This window comes from Balearica regulorum, chromosome 17 (genome assembly GCF_011004875.1).
Source record: "Balearica regulorum gibbericeps isolate bBalReg1 chromosome 17, bBalReg1.pri, whole genome shotgun sequence".
NCBI lineage: Eukaryota > Metazoa > Chordata > Aves > Gruiformes > Gruidae > Balearica > Balearica regulorum.
The window spans coordinates 7,648,945-7,674,497 of NC_046200.1; the positions used below are offsets into that span (position 1 = coordinate 7,648,945).

General features: G+C 40.1%; 1 protein-coding gene across 1 annotated transcript in view; it reads right to left on the reverse strand.

Annotated features, from left to right (window-relative positions):
- Window positions 1–25,553, reverse strand: part of GALNT9 (polypeptide N-acetylgalactosaminyltransferase 9) — a 366,104-nt gene that overhangs the window by 311,712 nt on the left and 28,839 nt on the right. Inside the window, exon 2 of the mRNA XM_075770080.1 lies at window positions 16,117–16,263. The gene's annotated coding sequence lies outside the window, so the exon portion shown is untranslated. The remainder of the gene's footprint in view (window positions 1–16,116; window positions 16,264–25,553) is intronic.

The window sequence follows — 25,553 nt, forward strand, 5'->3', positions numbered from 1 at the left end:
AAAAAAGTACTCTGGACAACAGACAAAAGTTGCTAAGCAGACAACATGTGTGCTGTGAGGACATGCAACTCCCTGATCATGTCTACAGGCATCATCTCCCAAAATATGGAAAATCACTACTGAGTGGCATCCTCAAAAAACCAACAGCTTGTTACACCATGTTTTACTAGACATCAGAGGTTTTGCCTGCTCAGCTTGCTCCGGTTCCGTGCAATAGCTGAGAACGCCCATTTGCAGTGGTGATCATGTACAAACTGCAGCCAGCATAAACAGCACAGCCTATGTCAACACTCATGGCATACTCTTATGTCATTTGGGCTATAATATAAACACACGTGGGAGCGTTACTTAGAGATTTCACCCCCAGGAATAAATGGTATATTGCAAGGCCAACCATTGGTGTTCAGCATATCTGATGAAATAGCTGGGAAAGGCACCATTCAAGCTATAACACATATCCTGGAACATTTAATCACGCTGTTTGGACCAGTGAAAAACAAGTGATTTTGAGAAGGACATGTCACACAAAATCTCTGGATTTTTAAAAAGAAGTATGACATGGGTCAAAATGTCAGTGTATTGTGTGTGATATAATAAAAGTGAAACAATTCAAAGGCAAAATTGACTCCATTACATTTGTCTTACCAATAGCAAGAAATATCTGACTTATCACAAGATGGTTTCATCCAGTCTCTCCAGAAAGATATTCAGTATCTCTCAGGATGATTTGGGATGCTAGGGGAACACCTGGAGAGCAATGGGGACCCATTTTGCTAGGCAGCAAGGGACACTAGACTTCCTTTGGAAGTATATGAGTGATTACAGAGACAGGGAGAGCAAAAACCCAGTGAAGGTGAATGTAGTATTTATAGTAACAGTGGTTGCAGTACATCAGCTCCCTTACTGCTAAAGTGGAAGGGAATAGTGATTCAGAAATAGGAGAGAGATGACAGCAGGAGAACGATATGATTATTACAGTGGAGGGGCTTGGTTTGATGGACTGGAGAAGAGGAAGCCCTTCTTAATGTGTAAAGCAGTCAGAATAACAAAATAAGAAGATAATTCCATTCAAGACTCAAACATGAATAAGACTGTCTCTAGGACAAAAACCAAGAACACAAAAGGCAGAATGAAACATGAGAATAGGGAGCACCTAGAGGAGAATCCTGGTTGTGCAGAGAATGAAACTACCCCTTAGATGTACTGGATAGGAAAATCCAGAACCAAAGGGGAGGCTGAAAAAATACACTAAAGAATGCAGTAAAGCCTATAGCTCTCTTGACCCACGTGGCACTGACAAAGAGCATTCGCAGGTTAACCTTCCTTTTGCTTCTGGGATTTTTTTTGCATTATTGCTTGTATCATTTCATTTCCATTGCAATAAATATAACAATTTACTAATAATTTCAATGCACAATGAGCATTCCTGTCTGACTTCTGTAAGACACAGGCATCTCCAGATACAGACAGAGACCATATCTACACACATACCATAAACACACATGCACCACACACAAACTTGGATAAAGGTTAGATTGTGTCATTAAACTGAATTCTGGATCCTTCATGACACATCAGGATCTTGCTGCACTAGAGACTTACAAAAACAAACCAAAGCAAGCGCTCCAAACGTAGCAGAGACGAACAAATTGACATTACTGGCTGACAAAAAATGTAATTTAAGGAAATATGCACTCTGGCTTTGGTCAATTGTTCTTGGCATCACAGTAAAGGACAGTTTGAAAATTATGATTTCAAAGAAATTAACAGTAAAGCTCTATGGAGTTTTAACAGCAAGCTTTTCTAATTCATCTCAGAAATCACAGATCCTACTTTCCTCCACATACACTTCAGACTTGCTGTACCAGCAGCTCTCTATGGATACATATGTAAGGCAGAACACAGCTGTGTGTCCAGTTCTACCTCTCCCTGTAAACAAGTGAATTGGGGTCATGATTATAAAAAAGAGGAAATTCTCACTCTACATTCAAAAAAAATAACGACTCTGACCTACTGTTCTGACCCAAGACAGTGCAGGCTGTCCCTCATCCATCACTTACTCTCATAGCATACAGAGCAGTACAATCCGGGGAGTAAATTAATCATTTTCTCTTTCTGCAGTGTACAGAATATGGACTGTTCTAGTGAGTGACTACTTCTTTATAAGATAAGGTTAATCAATAAAGATAATTAGACACTTCTGGTTAATATGTCTATGTCACTGAAAAAAGCACATAAAGTCCTGCCATCCCCTACTGAAATACAAACAAACACCGGAACAAATCCAACTGGTATAAAAATTATTTAACTGCATGGAATTTAAAAACTCAGATTAAAATATTATGTGGTTCACTCCAACCTGAACATTTCTGAATCTCCAAGGAAATCACATACTACCTTATCTCCCACAGTCTGAGTCACGAGGTTAAACCTCTGTGTTCACCTGGAACTATCCTGATTTTAGTCGATCTTTGAGTAATTTGCATCAAGTGTCAATTTGTCAAATCCCTAGAGCTGCAGCTGGCATCTTGGCAAAACTGGCTGAGATAAGACCCAGCTCAGTGTTGGGCACAAGGGTCCAGCAACAAAAAAAAGCGCCCTTACAAGACCGGAGCGTTCTTCACTATTTTTGGGCCAACTCTACACAGCAATTAGAAAAGTGGAGGTTGATTAACCTCACCCCAACCCCATGACCCCTGCATCTGGTCAGGCATCCTTTGATGCAAAGGAGATTTAAGCAAGGGCAGTTTGTCCAGAGCAAACACAAGTTCAAAGGTGCCCACATTGCTCCCTCAGAGAAGACCTTCTTTCCAACTGCTTCTGTGGCACCTACAGCTTTTATTTTTAATTCCTGTGAGCCACACAGCTCGTCTCAGATCACTTCTCTGCTCTGAACAGGGAGGGCAAGAAAAACCTCTCCAGCTAACAAGGAGAAATCTATAGTGATGGACAACCGGCAGATCATCCAGCTAATCTCCACTTGTCCCACTTTAAGTGAAGCTTTTCGCAAACAAGTATCGATCCATTGTTCCACAGCCACAAATCCACAAGTAATTCTCTGAAAAGAAGCGCTTCTTTTTGTAAGGGGAAAGGAAGCTTTCTTTTAACCAGAAGAGAATGGGGGGGGGAAATAAATTAAATAAATAAAAATCTTTCTGCAGCACCAGCAGCCACACAGAAACTTTGTTTTTGCCCCCAGACCAAGAGCTCTCTGGCACAAAATCATACAAACATCTCTTGCTTCGACTTCCCCTGGTTAACATTTCATCCCCAAGTAGGACTTGGACATCAATTTTACTTTTCTTACAGTTGTGCTATTGGGTGTAGTCTGCTTTCCTTGCTCACATAGCACCTTTTCACTGGGACTGCACTATAAGCCTTCCTTGACTTACTTTTATTTCTGTACAGTATTCCTCTTTCTTAACTTCAAAATGAAGGTAACAGTGTTATGACTCCATCTGAGTTAATCATCCTCTTATTTTTGCAGGTCCCGACGTCCAGCCACATGCAGCAGTGGCTAGTCAGAGTTCCAGGGATGGTTTGTCATCACCAAGTAAAATACCTCAGTTTAGTTTTTCATAAATAAGAGATAGTATCAGCTTTAATGGAAGGGGGCGGGGAAGAAACAACAGCAAAAACAACTAAAACCCAGCAGGAGACCTTGCTAGAGAAAGCTTTTACAGGGAACAACTACTTTGCTTTTCTCCTTCACTGTTTGAACAATAACACTGTTTCTTTTCTACCAGCACATCTCAGCATGTCCACACTGATGTTATTTTCACAAAAGTGGATGAATTCTAAAAAATACCAAAACAACTCAAACACAAAAAACCCCACCCCCAAAAAACCAATACCAACCTGCTAAAAACCAACAAGAGTTAGGCTGGGGGTGGAGTTGCATAACATTGTGAGATGACCACCACAACCCAGTGGAAACATTTGGAGAACTCCAGGAACCAAAAGCTTGAAACAATTCGAAGAAAAACCAAGCACAACTGGGCCACCAAGCCCTTATGATGGCAACCACGCTAAGATGCTCCACATCCCTATAGGGTCCCACAGATTTGCACCAGAATGGTGCTCTGGTTCAATGGGAAAAGGGCTGAAGAAGCCCAGGGAGGACAGTGTCTTGAGTCTATCATCGCAACACAGTATAAACAGGAGAAAAGGGAGGTAGGAGATGAGTCCAACCCCTCTATTTTATTTTATTATACAGAAGAAAATTTTGGCTAAAAAAAAAAAAAAAAAAAGAGAGAGAGACACATTTCAATTGTCTTGCCAATCGCTTCAGAAATTAAACTTATTCAGTATCTGGTCCCTACAGAGAGGAACTCAAAAAATCTCTGTTGCCTTTTGGAATTTAACTTGTGGTAGCAGATGGATCTCTCACCAGAAATTACAGGTCTTCAAAAAGGGGTTGTGGGTGAGACTCTGTTGTCTGCATTACAAAAAGGAAAAGCAGATGATCACCACCTGATCCTGAAGACAATGAATTAAGTATTTTTTCAGGTTAACAGATATTTACAGTTGAGAAGAATAAGGGAAATGCTCGGTTCCTGCCATTTTTAGTATTACTTTTTTTGTTGTTGTTCTTATTTGACTCCAGATTCTGAGATCAGAGACAATTTCACTACAATCAAAATGCCAGATCTACCAAAGATTATTCCATATCCTCATGTCACCCAGAAAAGTAGTTTAATTGTTTTCATTATCTTTGGAGTTTTATTATTCTAATTATCTGTGTGCTTTTATTATCCTAAATATTGATCTTTCCTTCTAATTAAGCCTATAATTAAGATAGGAAGATGTTGAGTCTGTCTGTAACAAATGGCAACCAAGAGAGTATAAAGCAAACTAACCCCTTGGTAGTATGGAGGGAGATGGAATCAAACATCCGGAAAACTTCTAAACCTCCTTCCACATACAACCAAGGATGAATCCATTGCCAGCTTACTGACACAGACAGCTGGACTGCAAGGGTTTTGAAGGGAAGAGACTTTTCATTCCGTACCTGAGCTGCACTTTGCACAGTACTCTTCCTGGCCCAGGACTGCCTGTGTCACTGCAATGCAAAGGATCAGCAAACAAATTATTCTCTTCTGTGTTTTGTCGTATTCTTCTGCTTCAGTGCTCAAGAAGTTATCATGGCATGTCATACTTCATCTAGAAAATATATTTGCGTGTGCTTTCCTTGCTTTTCACAGCATTTCACACGTAGCAGGCATTTGTAGTAAGCTAAGAACATATATAGTAATAAACAACAAGCAGTGACATGCAGTACAGCTGTCTGTTTGTTCAAATTTGGTCTTGTTCCCACCGAACCAAGACTGATGCTAGATGGTAGTGGAAGGAATGCTGAACTCACAGCATTCATGTATTTTGTAAACCTTTCCAAAAGAAGTAATATATAAACATAGGTTATTAACAGTTCTGTGGCAAATACATGATTAGGTCTTTATAATGTATGATAATATTTTTCTCCTGTATTTTCTTCACAAAAAGTCCCCTGTTAACTATTTATGCAATAAAATAGAGGAAGGTAATGATGCTAACAGAGCAACAATTAGGCTTCTTAAAAAATTCCTCCAGTAAATTAAATCCATTTTCCTGAATTTTTAAATCTGTTCTCCTTTCATTATTTGAAGTTATATTCCAGGATGGTGTCTGGCTTTTTGTATATTGTTTCGAATGGAATTATGTCAACAAAACTACAAATTAAAATTCAGGATAACAATCCTTATCCTAGAGTGGGTATAGAGCACTGAAAACAGTTCAAACCAAAATACAGGCTCCTGTGTCTCATCTTCTAATGCACATTTGTGAGTTTGGACAAAGACATGGAGGCCTTCAGCAAAAATAAAAGTCCTATTCAAGTATTTCCATCCTAGGGTGGGGGGGAACAAAAGATGAGTCTTTTGCAGCTGAGTGAGCAAGCAGTGGTAGAGTGAGACATTGCAGCAAACAAAATCCATCCTCACAGGCAGCAGAAACTAGTAATTATTTCTGCACTCTTCATGTTTTCTGATTAGCAAGAAGCAGCACTGCCACAACTGCTGCAGCAGGACGGCCTTTGCTGGCTTCCACAGGGGATCTTCAGAACTGCATTATTGTTTCTGGAGCAGGACACACTACATAATCCTATTAGGCTTTATTTGTAAAGTATGCAAAATCCCTTGGTCAGAGATGGAGAAGCGTCCAGTTTCAAGCTGAGTTCTGCTGACAAAACATTGTCGTGATACTGTCAAGTACAAATGGTCATTTAATTTCCCGAGAAGGTATATTCCAAGCATCTCTGCAATTGCTAAAGAAATTTCTGACTTTAATTCTAGGGCGTATCTCAGAGAATGGCAGCTGGCCAGACACCACTGCTTTGCATCTCCAGTTCACATTCAGATTCAGCTGTCTGCCAAACAAATTGTATACCAGGAAATTCAAAAGAACCTTCTGCATTGTAACTGCTTATCACCTGCTCGAGTAGCTCTGTGCTGCCCATCTGACATGACTGTCCAATTCTTTTAAGCTGGATTCTTCAAAGCAGATGCACAGCTTCAGAACCTCCTGGTCTATCACATATGGAGATGCCATATGATTTGTTACTGCTCCAGTATGACCAAGTCACTCAGCTCTTTCCTTCCAGTTCTATTGAATGCCAAGACAAAATGAACTTGGTGATAGAGGAGGGAGGAATTTCAGATTTGCCTTTCATTCTGCCATGACTAAGAGGATGAATAGGCAGTAGATGCTTATTCTTAAGTACCACATAATATTAAGAAGCATAAGAAGTGCATGTAAAAGACAAGTGTAGCTGAACGGATGAATCACACAGTAACCAGCGTGTTCCTTTATTTTCATTAAGAAGCCTGAAGTGCCTACTCACTCCTAAGGCCATCTGTGCACAGCCGACGGTTCTTCAGGAAGATGAGCAGGCATTATTTACTTCTCAACCTGCATTTCTTCAGTTTTGCTCTGCATCAGAATTGGACAGGTAAATGAAAGTAGCATGCTGAACATTCTGCCCATTCAGATAAAGCACTCAAGCTTTAGACTAGGCACTGGATTACACAGCCAGAATGTGCATATGTAGAGTTCAGCTTGCAGGTTTTTGTGAACAATTAATTGGAGAAACATGATTAAGACATGAAGTGATTACTATAACTGATAGAGAAAAATCCTGTAGATCAGGGTCCAAGGAAAATAAATAAAAAAGGCCTATGGGATGCTTTAAACTTGATGTTTAGCTACCTGCTAGATTCAGAAGGATGGTACAATCATTTCCATGGCTTTTATTCTACAACCAGGTCCAGCCACAAAGCAAAACTGTGGAAAGCATGTTTCTCATGCTATTTCTAGACTTGGTGTGCCCATCATCACTAAAAAGCCAGCAAGAACGGACTCAAAGAGCCCTCTCATAGCAAAGAAAAGGTCTTGTACAGAAGATCCTAAATTGAAATCCTGGATATCACAAGTCAATTAGCAGCTTCTGCATGTGATAATTACGTTAGCTACCCTTCTCCCTGCATCCTGCTTCCTCAATCATGCACAATACTTGTTTCACCCTACTTTATCTCATTTATCAGGACTAAGCTTATCAAGACAGTGACCATGCTATTAAATGACCCTGTGGCTCCCACAACATGAATGGAAGTCTGCATTTGCTACTGCACAAGAAACAAGAGGAAATATAAAATGACCATGAGGGGACATCAGACAAAAGAACATTATTCAGATATTTTAAGGCCATTACCTTAAATCTATAATAGCTTTCGTGCTCATATAGATCTTTATATTGGTAAATCTTTACTCTGGATAAAGCTTGGAGTAATATATTTAGACCTCTCTATACCTGGTTATGGCCCATGCCAAGTTCCACATCTTTGACAGAACATGTACAAGGCCTCTGAAAATAATCCACTCTAGATAACAGCATTTGTCAACGGCCTTAAGCCATTCACATGAGCAAATGGTCATAACCTGACAAGGCTTCCCAGACAGTGAATAAGTCTTAATAACAAACCTAAGATATAAGTCCACTGATAAACCGAAGGAGAACACAAAAGCCACACTGCTGCTGTCAAAACAGTATTGCTCTGAGAAACCTCCAGTGCTAAAACATGAGTCACGTTGGCTTCCCACTTGCAGAAAGCATCCTGGGTGATTCAGAATCTGCTAAGATTACAAATCACCCTTCAGACATGGTGCTGCTGGGGCTTCAGGAATGATATTCAAAGGAAACTCTGTGTCTACAGGCCTAGAAGGTATTTTCTTCTCTTTTGGTGTTATTAGTACATAGAGTTTAGACTAGATTAAAATATCTACTGTGCACAGGCAAGGGTCTTCTGTTGTACCGAACTGCTCCCACACTGCACTAAGAACTTCTATTTGCCCAAAGTTTGTATTTCAGAAAGGCATCTGGCTGCAGCTAAAAGCTTCTGGAGATGGGGAAGCCATCACTTCCTGCTGGACCTTGTGAAACCCTTGGTCTTTGCTTTGTGCAGTCAACCTCAGCCATAATGCTGCCTTAGGATATATTACATAATTAAACAGATGAACCTACACTTTATTTTGCCCACTGAACACATGGGGCCCAGTTCAATGCTCTCAGATGTGTACATCATCCTAGGGGATTGCAGTACTCTCTTTGCATTGCTCCAGTTCCGCTGTCTTTGCCAGTAAAGGAGCCATTAGTCCACGAAGGTTAGATCACACCAATATAAAGCACACAAGATAGTATCCTTTTACCTGGATTAGTCCTCTAACATGCTGAAAAAGGAAACTCTCATTGAGAAAAGTGGATACTAATCAGCACAGAGCTTGTCGATGACAAGAAGTTGGCAGTTTGTTAGCCTGGTCACCCAAAGACGTACCAAGTATCACCAAGGAAATCTAACTGTGGCATGATTAATACCAGTCATTTACTCTTTGCTAATGCCCCCCACGTGTTTCCAAGGATAGCATTTTTCCACCCTGGCATCTATAACACAGTTAAAGCTGTGTGGCTAAAAGGCAGAAGCAGAAATGAAAGAATGTGCACATAATGCCAGATGGAAACAGAAGAACGCAGGGTATAAGTTCCTATGAAACGGAGATGATTATAGGCAGCGCAATTAGCAATCTGTGTATCTGCCTTACTACGACTCCCCAGGTCAGAACACACTCATATTGCTTCAGTGTTGAAGAAAGTATTTCTTTGCTATTACAAGAGGATATGAAGCAAAAAGCTCCAAACAATCCAACCTTGAAACCATGTATCAGTGGCAAACACAAGAGGACCCCAATACAGTGTTGATGTTACTACAGTGAAGACTACAGCAAGAAAACTGCCCCTACATTCAGTTGAAATATTTTTCCTTTCAAAATTAAGGGTGCATGAATGCTACATTCACCTGCAGTGAAAAAATTCCTTTAATTCAAACTGAAATCAAGGACCTATAACACTGCACATTTTTTTCAGATCTTTGCTCAGTTAGGTCCATTTCCATCACTTCATTTGTGCCCAGTAGCTGCTCTCTCTGCAAACAGCCCCAAGGAGATCAACAGGCAGAATGCTCACCTTTACTGAGCAAGCATGCACAAGGATATCCAAATCAAAGAGGCCACAAAAAGAAAGATGGGAGGATTTGGTTCTTCAGGACAGAGGCCCCAAATTGATTTTTGCACCACTCTGAAAGCATTAGCTTGGGCCTGACTTTTCATGAAGGCCTTGGTCCAGCAAGTCCATGACCAAAAGCTGAAGTAATGATGGGATTATTGACACCTCTGAAGTTAGCCAAGTGCTTTTCTGAACTGGCAAAAACACCCAAGAAAAAAAAACACAAAAACACCCAAGAAAAAAACAAACCAAAACCAAGCATTAAAAAACCCACACAGAGGTAGCTAGGACAGGAGAGGTGATGAAATCTTCTGTATTATCTTCAGCACTTTCTTTTTCCAATCTTCAGGTTTTAAATGCACAAAAATCTCAGAGGAATGCTACTTATTTTCTGTATCTGTTCTTTCTGAATGTGGCTGTGTGTTTCTTTTTTTAAAACAATTTAATATATTCTTAACATGAAACATTTAATGCCTGTTGCACGAATGTGTAATAAAATTCAGCCCTGTGGCTCTTTTACTGTCAAGCTAAATAGGATCCATTTGAAACAAACGTGCAGTTTCAAAATTTCTTCATCTGAATGTTCCTGTCTTTGAAGGGAGCAATTCTCTTCCCCGGTACCCTACAGATCATCAGGGATTGAGAGGAGCAGTAGGAGGGAATATTTCAGCTTTGGTTTTGTTTTGCCAACCCAGAGTTTTGGATGGCAGAGCTGTACCCTACTGCATTGAAGAAAATGAATCCTTCCTTAGAGGCACTGATTTTAGCAGGTATTAGAAATATACAAATAGACGAAGAAAGGCAGCCCCAGACATTTGCAAAGGAAGGAAACAAGAGGGATTGAGATATGGCACAAGGGATAACTACTGCTAAGTCTTTTCCTAACCTAGATCTCCCATCACTCAGTGTCAGTTTACTACCATCTACCAACATAAAGGAAGTATTAGTGGTTGAAGGGGATCCTCTACGCGACCACTGAGAACCCAGCTGTCTCTTATCCTCAGGAGAAGCAGCCTTTTGGCGGACAAGCCATGTTTCTAAGGTTGTGGGACAGAGGTGCGTCTGAACTAATACAGGCTGAAGGCTGCCTGGTTTTGCTGTCTACACTTCACCACTGATTACTTCAGATTAAGCTCTAGACTGATCCCCACAGACTGAACACTCCTTAGCAGTTGGAGCATGTCTTCCAATTCACTTCTGTGTGAATTAAAGTACAGTATGTGGGAATGATAGGGAGATTTACTTCACAAGTATGTTCCTGATCCAACCTAAAACAGTAGTGTAGGTGCAGCCGTGAACACCCAAGAATATCACGCCAAACACTGTGTTGCAATCCATTATTTTCCTGTCAAACACAAAAGAGTTGCAATTCTTACTAGCTCCAAAGCTGAGCAAGTTTTGTTAACGTTAATGTAGTGTTAAGACAGAAGTCAACAAATTGTTTTATCATTACACATAATGTTTCAAACTGCTTCCCTAACACAAGAGTTAGCCTTAAATCTTTGAAGAGAGCTGTTAAGTTTTGTTCAGCAGTCACCTGTGAAGAAAATCAGTGGCGGTTAGCAGAGTTTGCTTTCTGGAGATTTTTTCCTACCATCTCTAAACCTGTAAGCAATTTTTAGGCTAGGGAAGCTTCCCAGGAAGGTGTCATTAGCTTTCAGGGTGGCATTTCTGGAAGGCAGAATTATCAGAGTACTCACTTTGTGCTGGCCTCTGTTCCAGCACTGGCATAGGTATGTAAATAAAGAGAAATGCATTTAATGTACTGATTCTCTGTTGTCTCCTCCACAGGGAAGCTGATCTGCAAATCTCAGCTTTCTTTAACCCACAGCAGCTGCACTACACAATGTCCCGAAGAGAGACCTCCACTTTCTGAATAGTCAAGCATCTTTTTACTTTGAACGGCAAAAATACCTGTTTATAAAAGCACACACTGCAAGTAATATTGGATTTAACAGTTTTGTGATTAAGCATGTACCTGCAGCGTTACAGGTGGAGAACAGACTAATGTGACTTAACTAGTACACTTAAAGAGAGAAAAGAAAGTTATTAAGCCTTCATTTTGTCAAATGTGTAGGTAGGGAGTTTTAAACCCAAAGAGGGAGAGAGAAGTACGTCATTCACGCAAGAATTTCAGTCTCACTCTTACAACACTGAGCTTGCAAACAAAGCTTATATCTAACTGATTTTGGAACTGCATTGAGTAAAATTAGACAAAACTACACTCAGAATAAACATTTCTTTTAAATGAATCAAGATATAAAAGCACTAATTTATGTTTCTAATTCATTTTCTAAAACAAATGATAATCACATTTCTAATAATTAGCATTTCTGGTTTGCAAGCACGTATTAGCCACTTCATTCTTATGCGGCGTGAGAATAAAAGCTGAGAGTAGAAAATAAGTCAATAAAACCTAAAAGCCCTCAATGCTGCAAAATACAGAACGAAAAGGACAATAGTAACTTCCTGTGATGTGTAAAGCCCTAAGGGGCTTTTGAGTTTTAATTGGGTAGCAAAGATTTCTACAATACCAACTATCATCAATTACACAATGCCTTGCATCCTGTGGCCATTTCGGTGGTATTCCTGCAAACTGAGGCTATTTCTGAGCTCTTAGCAACAGTTTTCTGTTACATGTCTCCTTGTGAGGACATAATGCCAACTCCCCTCACACCGACAGAGTCCGGATGCATAGACTGCTGTGGAAAAAATCATTGCTCAAATGAGAAATAAAATGCTAATGTCATACATGTTATTAATCCAAGGTACCTCAAGAATGTACTGCAGAGTGCTGGTAAATTAGGAGAAGGTGTAAAGCTCTGGGCAAAACCATTCTGTGGAGCAACATGGCTGTTTCAATGGAAAATTTTTCACAACCCCTCTCTCCTATCCTCCGTCACACACTTATTGAATGGATACAGAATATTATGCGGTGCGCTCTATTTGTGTTTCTGTTGACACAGTTGAAGGATTGTTAAAAATATAGTTGTTGTAAAAGAAAAGAGGTTAAGCCCTCCCTAAGGCACTCACAAGATAGGTCCGACTGTACTACTACAGCTGGTATTGCAGACCAAAACACAAAGGCTGATCCGGTATAAAGGCTCAACAACATACAACCCCATCTTTCATCCCTGCAATGACACTCTCTGCTAAAGCCACATAAACCCAGTCAGCTGAGTGGAGAGGAGTTATCTCTGAGCACATCCAGTATCAGAACGAGGTTTTCTCATTCCTCTTGGCTTAGGCATCACTGCACAATAATTCCTTCAATACCCGTATATTAAAATGTCTCACTTTTTTCAGCCAGTAGGTTGTACTGGTAACCTTCGGTAGAGTTCAGCTGTGACCAATATAGAAATACAAAAACAGTTCCTTGCAACAAATCCGCAATGCTGCATTTACATTAACAAAAGTCATATTCATTGATAGACCGCAGTATGGTCTAAAAGACCCAGCACACCACAGCTATTCCAGAGACCTTATTTCATCCCTTTCTGGTGCTTCTCCCAGTACATACGATTCCTGAGCAAGACACTTGCCATCTGAGTATTTGACAGCCATCACAGCACAGTCCATGGTGTTTCCTTTGCCTTTTATGACAGTGATGTGCTCTAAGTGCTCCTGCTGTTCAGCACAACCCGATCCCTTTACACATAGACATTTTCAAACTACTCAAGCCCCAAAGCTGTCAGAGGTATCTGTATGCAACCACAATGTTGCAGTCACCAAGCACTGTTAATTTAGGCCTGGAGTGGAAGAGTGCCATTACATAATCCTTTTGCTTAGGGATTTACAAAGTCCTATTGCAGAATAACATCAAACTTCAATGTCTGTCCCTAAAATTCTCTCTACTTTTTATTCTGCTGTTTTATCTATCCACACTTTTTCCTCTCTCTTTTCTTTTTTTTTTTTTAAATAGGAAAGTGTTTAAATAGCTCTTTCGCGTATTGATTAGCTAGTACTTGAAGAAGGGAGGTGATTGATGAATATACCTGTTCATTTAAAGTAGGTCTGAGGCAGCAGTGAAATTAGTTGCTGACTTAAGTAATTTAGTCACAAAATTATGCTCGTGTAAGTAGCAAATAGAGTATTTCTGCTGTGCAGTCAGAAAGTCAACTTTTGATGCTCACAACAAAAAAGAAGAAATTCTGCGTGTGACTTCTTTACAGCAACTTGGACAGTGACAATCTGGCGGATTTCTTTAGGAAATCCATAGAGTTAAGGGTGGGAAAACCACTGCTTTTTAGCCAGTGATAAAACATCCCATACAGAATTTGTGAAGCTGTTACGTACTGACTGAGGAAATTACACTTTTTCCTTTTCAAGTACACATCGAGGCTAGAAAGAATTACAGTGCTACATACACATAGCAAAACATGTTCCGAGCACCTTGACACATTGGTAAGACAGAAGCTGCCTTTGAAGGACTTAAAAAAAAAAAATAAAAAGTATCTGAGTTGATTGTGCTGGGTTTCTAATGAAGGTGCAGCAGAAATGCTTTCATGGCTTTGGTAACAGCTTTAGGCAGGCACCTGCCTAAACAAATTCAGATGTCTTAAAAGGACAGAAAGGTAGACATGCTCCTTGACTGCATGGAAAGGAAGGCTGGCTCCATGTTTACAGAGCCTGCTTCTTTTCTATAGGGCAACTAGGCCCCTAAGGTGAAATACTTATTCTCCATTTATGGGAAAGGCACGCTGTTGTGGTTTAACTCAGCCAGCAGCTAAAACAGCCACACAGCCATTCGCTCACTGTCCCCCTCCAGTGGGATGGTGGAGAGAATCGAAACGGGAAAAAAACCCAAAAAAAGTAAAACCCATGGGTTGAGATAAAGACAGATTAATAGGACAGAAAAGGAAGATATGATGATAATAATAATAGAATATACAAAACAAGTGATGCACAGCGCAATTTCTCACCACCTGAAGCCAATGCTCAGCCAGTTCCCAAGACCAGCTGCCTCCCAGCCAACCTCCCAGTTATATATAGAGCATGACGTCATACGGTACGGAATATCCCTTTGGCCAGTCCAGGTCAACTATCCTGGCCATGTCCCTTCCCAGCTCTTTGGGTGCGCCCTGCCTTCTCGTTGGCAGGGCAGTATGAGAAGCTGAAAAGTCCTTGATTGCTTGGCAACAACTAAAAACATCAGTGTGTTATCAACACATCCTAAATCCAAAACACAGCACTATACCAGCTGCTAGGAAGAAAATTAACTCTATCCCTGCCAAAACCAGGACATGTGCCATGCTGCTGAGGATGTGAGTGCATTTTTTGGTAGTCCATACAGAACAGCTCTGTACTTGTACCACATTTGTACTACCTGCAGCACTGACACACCTTTGTTAAGTATCATTAGGATAGATTCTATATGAATATAGACTGAAACTCTCCCTGTATCCCAGCAGCGGCCTGATGGGCAGGTTCACCAGGAGCTCAGTGACACAGCAGCAACCCCTTTTTTTCACTCTCATCATGGCTTGGTGTGAGCGAGGTGCAGTCACGCAGCAGCAGTCACCATCTCCTCTGCTCCTTCCTCACAGTGCACACCCTGCCACCACTGTTCTCTGTATTTTACACAGTGGATTTACACCAGCAAAAGCCTTAGTACAGATACAGTTACACCAGCAAAAAAACCTTTCATTGGTGCCCTCTATTTTCCTGGAGGAACTGGCTTTAGCTTCATATCTACTGCAGAGTTTACCAGTGTATTTTAACTCTCTCATCAGAGAAGCTGTTTGTGTCAACGAGGCACTTTGGTTCATATACTTGTACCCCTTTTTAAGCATAGCCACACCAGCAAAGACTTCCTGGCATATCAAGACACCCAAAGACAAGTACACAGGCCACAAGCAGACTGGGAAGCACAAGGAAAACCAAGTCAGCATAGTTCTGTCTTGCTTAGTACTCTCAAAAATGTCAAACATTTCCAATCCCCCTGCAATGAGGACAAAGCTGTCGCCTCTTCTGCACACAACACAGCTGTTTGCATTGCAAGAGCTGTACTCGAAGCCTCCTGAGCACCTTCAGGTCTGGTGTTAAGGCCCAGGAGAATCCTAAAAGCCCTTTCCCGAGAGCCTGAGCTTGCTCAGCTCCTGGCTGCCCAGAGCCTGCACATCCCTCTTCTGAGCTTGTCAGCAGGCAAATGGGATTTTAGTAAAGGCATCTGGTAGGTCTATAATAATAAAGCTTAGCAGAATTAGGTAACAAAAGGAAAAGTATAATTGCTGAGCTTCTCAGCAAGTTTTTGGAACATTTCATTTAAGCAGGATTGGCTGGCCGAATTTTCTTTAAGCAGCTATAAATAAGAATTGAGTCTCATTATCAAAGGCTATTCAGGCAAACTGCTACAGCAGAAACCTGGTGATGGAGTGGGTCTCACCTCTCAGCTCTAGGTACTTCAATTCTAAGTCTTACTAAGTTACCGTCAGGCAAAAGAAAGTGGCAAGTACAACAGCATAAAGACAAACAAACAGTGGGTATATCCTCACCAAAAAAGGTGGCTGAAATGATCAGTGCCTTACCTGGCCTAAACCATGTTACAGCAGCACCCACTGCAAAGCTGCATCTGTGTCACTGGGATGTACCTTCCAGATTCTGCAGTCCCATCACTCGGCGACTGGGCAGAGCTGTCCAGAAAGTTGTTCCATCATGAGAAATTCTAAAAAAATCTGAAAGAGAAGACAACACATTGTTGTTCAAATTCAAAATTATTGTTACATTTTCCAGAAAACAAAGAACAAATCAAGAACAAGTCCATTTTTGCACGTGACCACCAGGCCCATCCCTGCCAAACACATTGACATCTTGTGAAATCCAAGGCAAGGGAGGCATTGCAGAGGAACAACTATCTCAGCCCAAATTCTGGCAGCTCTGGGCAAGCATTTAAGCTGCTGCTCAGCCTGTTGGATTGGAAAAGTGCTGCCCAGAGAGCGTTACTGCTCCCATGCACCAAGGGTTACTTGGAGGTGGCTGGCACCAGCCACTGTCAGAGGGGAGACATGGTGGGACCAGGGCTGTGACCCAAATAAGCACCTTTTACATTCTCAACAAGATAATATATACTATAGAAATACAATAAACAATGATTACAACCTGCATAAAACTTCTCTGGTTTTGTATCACTTAGTGTTTAGGGTCCCTTTCCTCCAAACCAGAAGTGGTCTGGCACACATCTAGAATAAATATTTAAAACACCAATGCAAAGACAACCTCCCTCTTCTTTCTTTGCTGATCTTTTTATCTTTCAGCACTGCTAAAAGATCTGCTGTTTACAGAGCAGTGACAAAGCCTGATTAGGGATGCATCTTTTAAAAAAAAAAAGATGTGGGGAAAGGAAGGAGCAGATATCCTTGAGATCAGATGATTCCCCAAAACGTTTGATCCCTCAGATCAAATGCAGTGTTTTTCCTCCCACTGTGCATGTGTGTGTGTGCATCTGCACCAGTTTACTGGCAGGTACCACGGTCCTTAGAATTCCTGATCACAGTCACAGGAGAATCATAGCAGAAAGGAACAAACATTGTCCATTAAAAGACAGCCTTGAGTTGTTTTTTGCCGGTTTGCTTTAGGCTGATACTTTGGTGTTCATTCAAACCACTGAAGTCTCTTATCAGGGACAGCACAGCATAGAACTTGAAATGGAAAAACACAGGCAATCTGAGTTTCCTTAGAATGTATTAGAAGGCAAACTTTGAAATGTCTTAATTTTAAACTTCTTTCTCTTCACAATTATCTCTCCCTAAAAGCAAAGCGATGACAGCAAAGTGACCCCCCAAAAAAAAGAAAAACAACCTGGGAAGAAAAGATTACTTCAAAGGGGTTTATATTCTGCATTTTCATATATATATATATATATATATATATATAAAATCTTCCTAACCACAGAACAGGAAAATGATCTTCTATTAACCACATTACGTTTAACCATCCATTAAGAAGTTTTTAATATTACCTGTCTCACAAAACAGAAAAATCTCAGACAGCCATATCATTTTCCTGATGCACCCAACTTCCTTCATGAAATAAAGTTTATATCAAAGGAAACTAGGAATGAGGGTCTGTATTATCCTACTACCAACCTTTGATAACTTGGATTTGCTAATGATGGGAATGTAATGGTAGAACTAAAACTTCCACCAGAGCACGCTGGGTTTTTTCCTTTCTCACTATTCGTAGGGGCTCAGAGCCTGTAGCAAGAAGCAGAGCCCATGATGAGTGCAGTGTTGCAGCTGGGTACCTCACTCACCCAGGGCTGGGGGTCCCTCTCTTGGTCTGTTTGTCAACCTTGAAGTTGTCCTTGCCTGGTCTGTGCCTGCAGAGTAGCGAAACCCACTTCCCTTATCACATGTTGTGCAATTTCTAGATGCAAAGCTGCGTAAAACAGCGCTATAGAGTAAATGCTCTCCTACACTTACTTGTTATCTAACAGAACTCACGTCATAATCCACAGCTCAGCATTTGACTAATTTGACAGACTATAAGAGATGGAGAAATACAAGTTGCCGTCATTATTTAACAGACCTTGACGTGTAAAATTATTGGATCAACCTGCCAAAAGAATCTCATCTTTTAAACTCTTATTTTGAACCCATCTGGGTTTTCAGGTAACCAAGAAACTCATCTTTATTCCTAAGCAATTTCTTTTACAGCTGCCTGTAATCTCCCAACTTCCAGACTGAAAATCATTTAAAAACAAATGAGCTTCCCCGCAGATAAAATTCAGAATCTCTCTGAGCTTTCAAGATAATAAAACTAAAAGGCAATGTTAAGTTGAAAGGGGAGATGAAAAACAGAAGAAACCAGAAAGTCCCATAAAGTTCAGAATTTAACCTTAAGGCTAGAAGAAATAGGCAGAGAGTTAATTCTTCATTTCCATATGCCATTTTATGGAATTGGGATGAGAACAGCAGCAGAGCACAGTATCTATATCTTGTTAGCACTGTTCGTATTCTCATGTGTTTTTCTATGTGTGTGTTTGTACTCCAGCTGGGCCTAGTGCCATCACATATTATATATTCACAGCTTCAGACTTTACAACCAACATTTTCAAAAAGCTCTAGCAGCTCAAGGTGCCTCCAACGCTGAAACACCCTAAGGCGAGCAGCTTGGCAGCACTTTCAGTAAAGGAGGCCTTTTTAAGGCTTCTCAGACTGGATGCTCAAAGAGGCTGCTACCTTGTTTAGGCTCACAACACTCTTTACCTCTTCCTCTAAAACTGGTCTGCCACATATACGCTGCAAATGTCCGTGTCCACGACAGTTCAGCTGCACTGCTCATCGTATCACGGAGGGAACCACGCACCCTTTTACTCTACGACTTCACAGCCTTAGCACACATAAGAAAAAGACTTACATCATCTTTTCTGATGAATCTGCTGGGTAACAAGCTGCCACTGCTGTGCAAAAAATAGCTATTTTATTTATTGGAGAAATCCATAAATGTGCCTTTAACAATAGGGAGGACAGGATAGAGAAAGACTGTTAGGTGAGAAAATGAAAACAGCTTGCCCAAGAAGAGGTTACACCTCTCAGCACATTTTGTAATTGCTTCACATATATGCAAATGTCCCCCGTGCTTCTGCACATCAGCACAATATAAAAGACTAGATGAGTCTGTAAGGGGAAGGAAAAAATTAGGCCAGTAAAAGAACTCATGTACACACAACTGTTCCAAAAAATTAGAAAGAAAAAGGGAGAAAGTGGGCAGCGCAATCATTTGCATGGACTGATTACAGATCTTATATCCAGGCATTTCAGACAAGGCAGGCTGGGAAGTCAGCTGCATAGCAAAAAGAGTAGGATACTCATAGGGTCACGGTTGAAGGCGTACAAGGAATGAAAGACACTGGCTTCTTGCAACAAACCCAAGCCCTTGAATCCCCATCTTCACCCCACACCTGACTGTTACAGAAACAGAAAAAGACTGTACCCTGGCGTTAAAATACTGGCACCATGCCCCTCCAAATCATTTGTGCCAAGCAAACAGGTACCATAAATAGCATCAATTCCACAGTGTATCCTGAAATCAATCCACGCTGACACAGCCTCTCAGCCCTGATAGCCCAGACGACTCAGCACGGGCAGCGTTGTGCCAGGTGCATTGGAGCCAGCCGTGGAGACCTCCAGGCAACACACGTACCCATTTCAGGCAGGCTGAGAGGGTATGGGTCTTGGAATCACAGCCTCGATGCTGCAACAAGACATAACACCTTTCTCACTGCACTCCTATGTAAGAGGAGCATGAAAAAGCTCAGGGACCCAACTCCTGATAGCAACAGTAATTCAGCCTATGAAAAGTAATAATCCAAGAGAGTTTGAAACAATCATGAAATTAAAGAATTTGAAATCAGTCAAGGAGCAAATATGTTTTTACACATTTCCAGGGTTGCTGTTCTAAGAGCATATGCAGTGACATAAATTCATGCCAAGCAATTTTTTGTGCTCCAGTAACCAAGCAATGGCTTCAATGTCACACGTTACAAAGGTGTTACCCCATAAAGGGCACGAGGCCCTTGCGGCAGCTCAATATTAAAACACTGAAATAAGCACTGTGTGTTTTCTTTTACAGGGAAAAGGAAAAAAACCACTGTTTGACCTTCAACTCAGCAGTCTTTCTGTACCTACCAAAATCCTAAGGCTGAAAAATATACTCCTCCTCAAAAAAGAAGATCCATATCTAGCAAACAGACAGATCAAATGAATCACGATTCGTAGAGAAGTGATTATCAACATGCGACTGAGGGGTATATGATCCTGTTTGCAACATCAGAGCATCACTGGAAAGATCCCATTAGTTTTTATCTCACAGCAGAACCTCAAGCTGCCCTAGAGGCATAACGTATCCACAAAGAAACATCTCTAGCAAGATCCAGGCATCTTTCTCTCTCTCCAGTTTGTAAGGTTTCACCATTGTCAAGAACGATTTCCAAAATGAACTTTATTTTTCCATTTTAAACTGAATCGAATGGAAATAAAAAGTAGAATAGAATTATCCTCAGTCACTGATCCACACCAGCAGATGTCTGGCGCTCACCCTCACCCTCTTTCTGTCCAAAAGAATTCATAGCACAATGCTCTAAGATGTGTCTCAGCCTACTAAACCTGCATTGTGTAACTGCAAAACATATGGCTTTGCACTTGTGTTTTGAGCCTTCAAACATTTGTGACCATATTTAAAAGATCAAAGCAAATGAATGATGCATTTTTTTCCAGCTACATTGTCTTCAGTTACTTAATTAAATGCATCTTCTCAGGAATAGGATAAATGTAATTGTTTCCATTGGATCAGCCAACTCGGCACGCTAGTGCTGGATTATCTCATCTTTCTCAAAAGAAGAAAAAAAAAAAAAAGAGCAGAATTCCCAGGCTGGGACCAAGTGCCAAGCAGGACTGAGAGAGGGGTCAGAGGAAGTAGTATGATAAAATGTTGGCTCATCGTCCTGGGAGAGGAGAACTGCAGGATTTACCATCTGCAGCCAATTTCAGAAGCGACAGAGACAGCACCTCCACCTTATCAACACGAGCCAGAAAGCAGCCGGTCCAAGGAAGCTCTTTGCATTATTTTTCTGCTACTCCTGGAGAATAAGGCGAACCCTAATCAACAAGGCATGAAATTGAGATCACTTACAAGGAATGCTGGGAAAGGTCAAATTTCTCTAAATCTTGCAGAAAAGTCTTACACCATTTTTGAGCAAGATGGCGAATCACATACTGAGTTAAGATATTCAGTGGTTCGGGCTGCTGGTTCAATTTTCAAATTGCATCTGAAAACAAAACCCTCCAAACAGACTGATGCTATGCTTAGTGGAACCTAGCATTATCTAATCTAACTGTAAAATATTCAGTAGTTTAAAATTCAGTCATGTCAGCTGGAGTTTAATTTCTCTCTCCCCTGTGGATTCCAAGTGCCTTTTCAAAGCTTTTTGGCATTAAAAAGCAGAGCCAAAAAAAAGCAGGATTTATAATAGGACTTCTGTATCTCCCATGCTGCTTTGGGCCAATAAATTGGGGTTTTTTTGATTGAAAGAATAAAAGGTGAGTGTTAAGATAAGGTCACATCCTCTAACATATACAGCATCTCAAACCAAAGGCTTGTTCAGTTTGTCAGTAAGAAAATGGGTATTATGAACTAATTCATCCTCAAGATGTGAACATTATGTAGAAGAAATAAAATTTTTCATCCTGTAAAATTTTGAGATTTACACTTGACACTGCTTCTTTCTGAGGAAAAGAACTTCAGCCAAATGCAAAAAAACAGATCAAATAATTAAATCATCTACAACAGTGATCACTGACCTAGGAGGTAACAGAGATGAGTTGAAATCCCATTTCCTGAATCAATTCAAATGAAATCTGGAATAGAAATCTCCCAAAAGCAGCCTAAACTCTGTCACATTCCACAATTATTTAAAAGTACAACTCAAAAAAAACCCAAACCAAAATAAACAAAAAACCAAACAAAACCCAAAAACCTACCCAGTAGAATGGCCTGGTGTTTAAACCACACATCTACAAGTGTGTTTGACAAATCCTTTGAAATAGCCTTTCAAAGATTACTGTTCTGCCTTGTCAAGATAACTATGACATTTTCTTGAAGGTGTTGTATCTTCTTAAACCAAAGTCACATGTGGATGAGAGATTTAAGGAATGGAAGAAGAAAGTATGAGCTTTTTCAGCCTTACAAGGAAAAACCAAGTAGCTACATTTGAAAAAATGATGGAATGCTGCAAAGACGGATTTAATCAACGTGCATTAAATCCCACAATTTAGCTTGTGCCCTGATGAAAAGAGGGTCTGAAAACAAAAAAGCCCAAGAAATTCTGGAATATGAGTCTGGTACAAGGATTGCCAGAAGCTATTCAAAGGTCTGTTTACATGCTGCTTAAATTACTACACAAATTAAGAATTGAGTTGAAATCATTAAAATTATTCATAAAACACTATTTTTTGCTTGAGTATTTAACTGTGAAGTATTTATTACCACAAAACCTTTAACATAAACTTGCAGATTTCATTCAGGAAAATATTTTGCTGCACCTTTCAGACAGCATAAGGTTCTTTGCCTCTTCTCTTTTACCTAAGCATGGGATTTGCATCTTCAAATTCTGTTGTAAGCTATCTCAAGGAATGTATCATCACTAAAACCAAAGTTCAAATAAAAAGTAAGCACAGCCCCATTGTTTGATGCATTTTGATGTAATATTACAAATTCTTTGAGCAAGGACTATCTGTATACAGCCTTGGCACATTTTCAAGTTTAGAAAGCACACTTGTTGTAAAAGACTCACTGGTTGAACTGTTGCCCCTATTATGCCAATGACAAAACAGCCCATTCCTTCAGCTGGACCAGAAATTCACCTTTAGATTTTAGGGCTACCCAGTCCAACCTCCTGTACAATCTAAAATACACAGAACAAGAGAGGTTTTTTACAATTAATGCTCCAAACTCCATTTTATAAAATTAGCAATCTTAAATATTCAGTATCTGTAACATCCTTTACATTCTGAGAATATGAAAGGACTTCACAAAAGCCCCAAGGAAAACAATTTATATTTTCTTTTAAAATTACCTGTCTCCCACCCTTGCTAATACTATTCATAATAGCACACCAGCTGAGCACAAACAAATAAGTATGAAATTAGGAAGTGGTGCATCAGGGTTTTTTTCCTGTACCCCAACACTGAAGGCATGTTTCCAATTGAATACAAATCTATCTTAAAAACAAATTCATGACGTTTTTGTTGCTGGATTTTTGTTGTTGTTGCTGTTGTATTAAGAAATGTAAATCATATTTCATTTCCAAAGTAAGTACCGCTCAATTTTTTCTTTCTCCAAGCATGGACTGAGTTACAGCACTGTGTTTCCTTTTGCACATACTGGGTTTCCTCTTCCATTTTGATTGCTGTCGATTAGTTCAAAGAGCAGGCAGTAGAAGTAAAAGATGCTGAAATAAGATGGCGAAGTCAAGCACTTTCAGTTATGAAATATAACAGATGTTCTGAAGATGTAGCATAAACTCTGTAAAGCATATCACACTGCTAATCTAGATTTACTATAAGGATTAAGGAAATCACAATTTAAGGTAAATAAAATAATTTGCTAAAATCTATACCACCTTGTGAGGATGTAGACATTTCCATTTTTCTGCAGATGCTTCTTATGAATGAAATAAATATTAATTTTAATGGAAAAATATTAAGAACTCAACCTTAAACAATACTTGTGCTCTAGGAAATTGAATACATGAAAATTAAGATCAGCTATTCATATGCCTGTGACACTATGAAGAACGTGAATCCCTCATCCAAAACAGCAAAGACTAAGAGACTGCAAAAAAGATATTTGGCAAGAGAGGAAGATGCCATGTTTGAAACAAATGCTTTTGTTCTTAAAAGACAATAGAAGAGAGTTAATTGCTTCATAATGGAGAAAGTATTGAAGTATGAAAACAATCTGCAATTCAGGGAACTGTTCTGTGTCCACAAGTTAAGAGTTCATTATCAGTGCTTTATTCATTTTTTTAACATCACTGCACTAAATTCCTACTATCGTTTGTCTGCTTGTACCAGATATCCTTGAATTTTTAGCAGATTCCAGTTCCATCCTGGAAGCTTTTGAATGCAGATAACTCATAACAGCTGTTTATGTGGATACAATTGTTTGATAAGCCAGGTAAGGAAACATACTCCTTCCTGCAACTGGGAAAAGCACTGAGAGTTCAGTTAAAAACAAAAAACCAAAAAACAGCATCAGGAGCTTTTCAACCACAAAATCAAGAGCAGTCATTGTCTGGTTTTCTCACAGTAGAGAAAAAAAACCCCAACAACAAACCCCACAGTTTCCTGCAGGCATTGTTTTGGGTATTAACACAGAGCCAAGAAAGTTAGCCATAAACCACGTTTTACAGCATCATTAAATTGTCCAGAAACCACAGGCTTATTAGTTAAGGACTATAACATGTTCTTAGGAAAGTAAGCCCCCTCCCAGTTTGTATTTTGAATATATACGACCTGTGATAAAAACCAGTCTTGTGCTCATTCCTGGAGGGTCTCCTTGCCCATTTCTGGAGATGGTCTTGTTCTTCCACCCAAGAAACGCTAAGCAATTACACCTCTCAGCCTGGGACTCGCCAAAATATCCCCACCAAGGTCTCAGTTTCCCCCCCTCTCACTGCAGCTCCTCCTCTGCTCAGCTACACTTGTACTGTAACTCTTGGACACCTTTGGCATCCATCAGAGTAAAATAAGCTAAGGTCAAAGCATCGAGCAATGGCCCTTGTAGGCAGTTTACACTCTGTCATTACCTTATTATGCATTACAGGATTAGGCACTTGAGAAATGATTCACAATATAGAATGTCCACATCCATAGAAGGAGTTCATCGTAGTCCTTACTGAATTGCTTTCGAGTAAGTATCTTCAATCGCTCTGTCCATCAGAAACCTCAGTTCATTCAAAATTCATCACTGTAGACAAATGATTTAAAATGTTCCTCCCCACAGTTCGTTATCTGAAGTGTACCTCGGGTGGATTCGCCTTGACCATTCAGAAGCATGGAAACACTAACCCAAAGTTTCCTTTAAAATATCATTTGCAAACCTGACACGTTATTTATTTTATCAGAGGGAACAGAAATTGTTTCCGTATTTCCCTAAAGTAAACATACCATGGCATGTTGAGTTAGTTTAAATAATGTTGCCTTTGATTTGACCTGCTGGCTGCACATCAGTTCAGCTATTAATAAGCCTTCAGACCACACCTCATCTCCAATAAAAACTGAATTCTAATGTCAGGAAGTATTCTCATTGCAGCAGCTGCATTGGCCTGCAAAACCCCAATCACTGGAAAATTCTGCTAAACTAATGGAAAATGTCCAGTCTGTCTCTAAGAAAATGTAAGCTAATTTATATGTAAACCCATGTAATGCAGTGTTTCATTTCTTCAGGCCTGACTCACACTGAT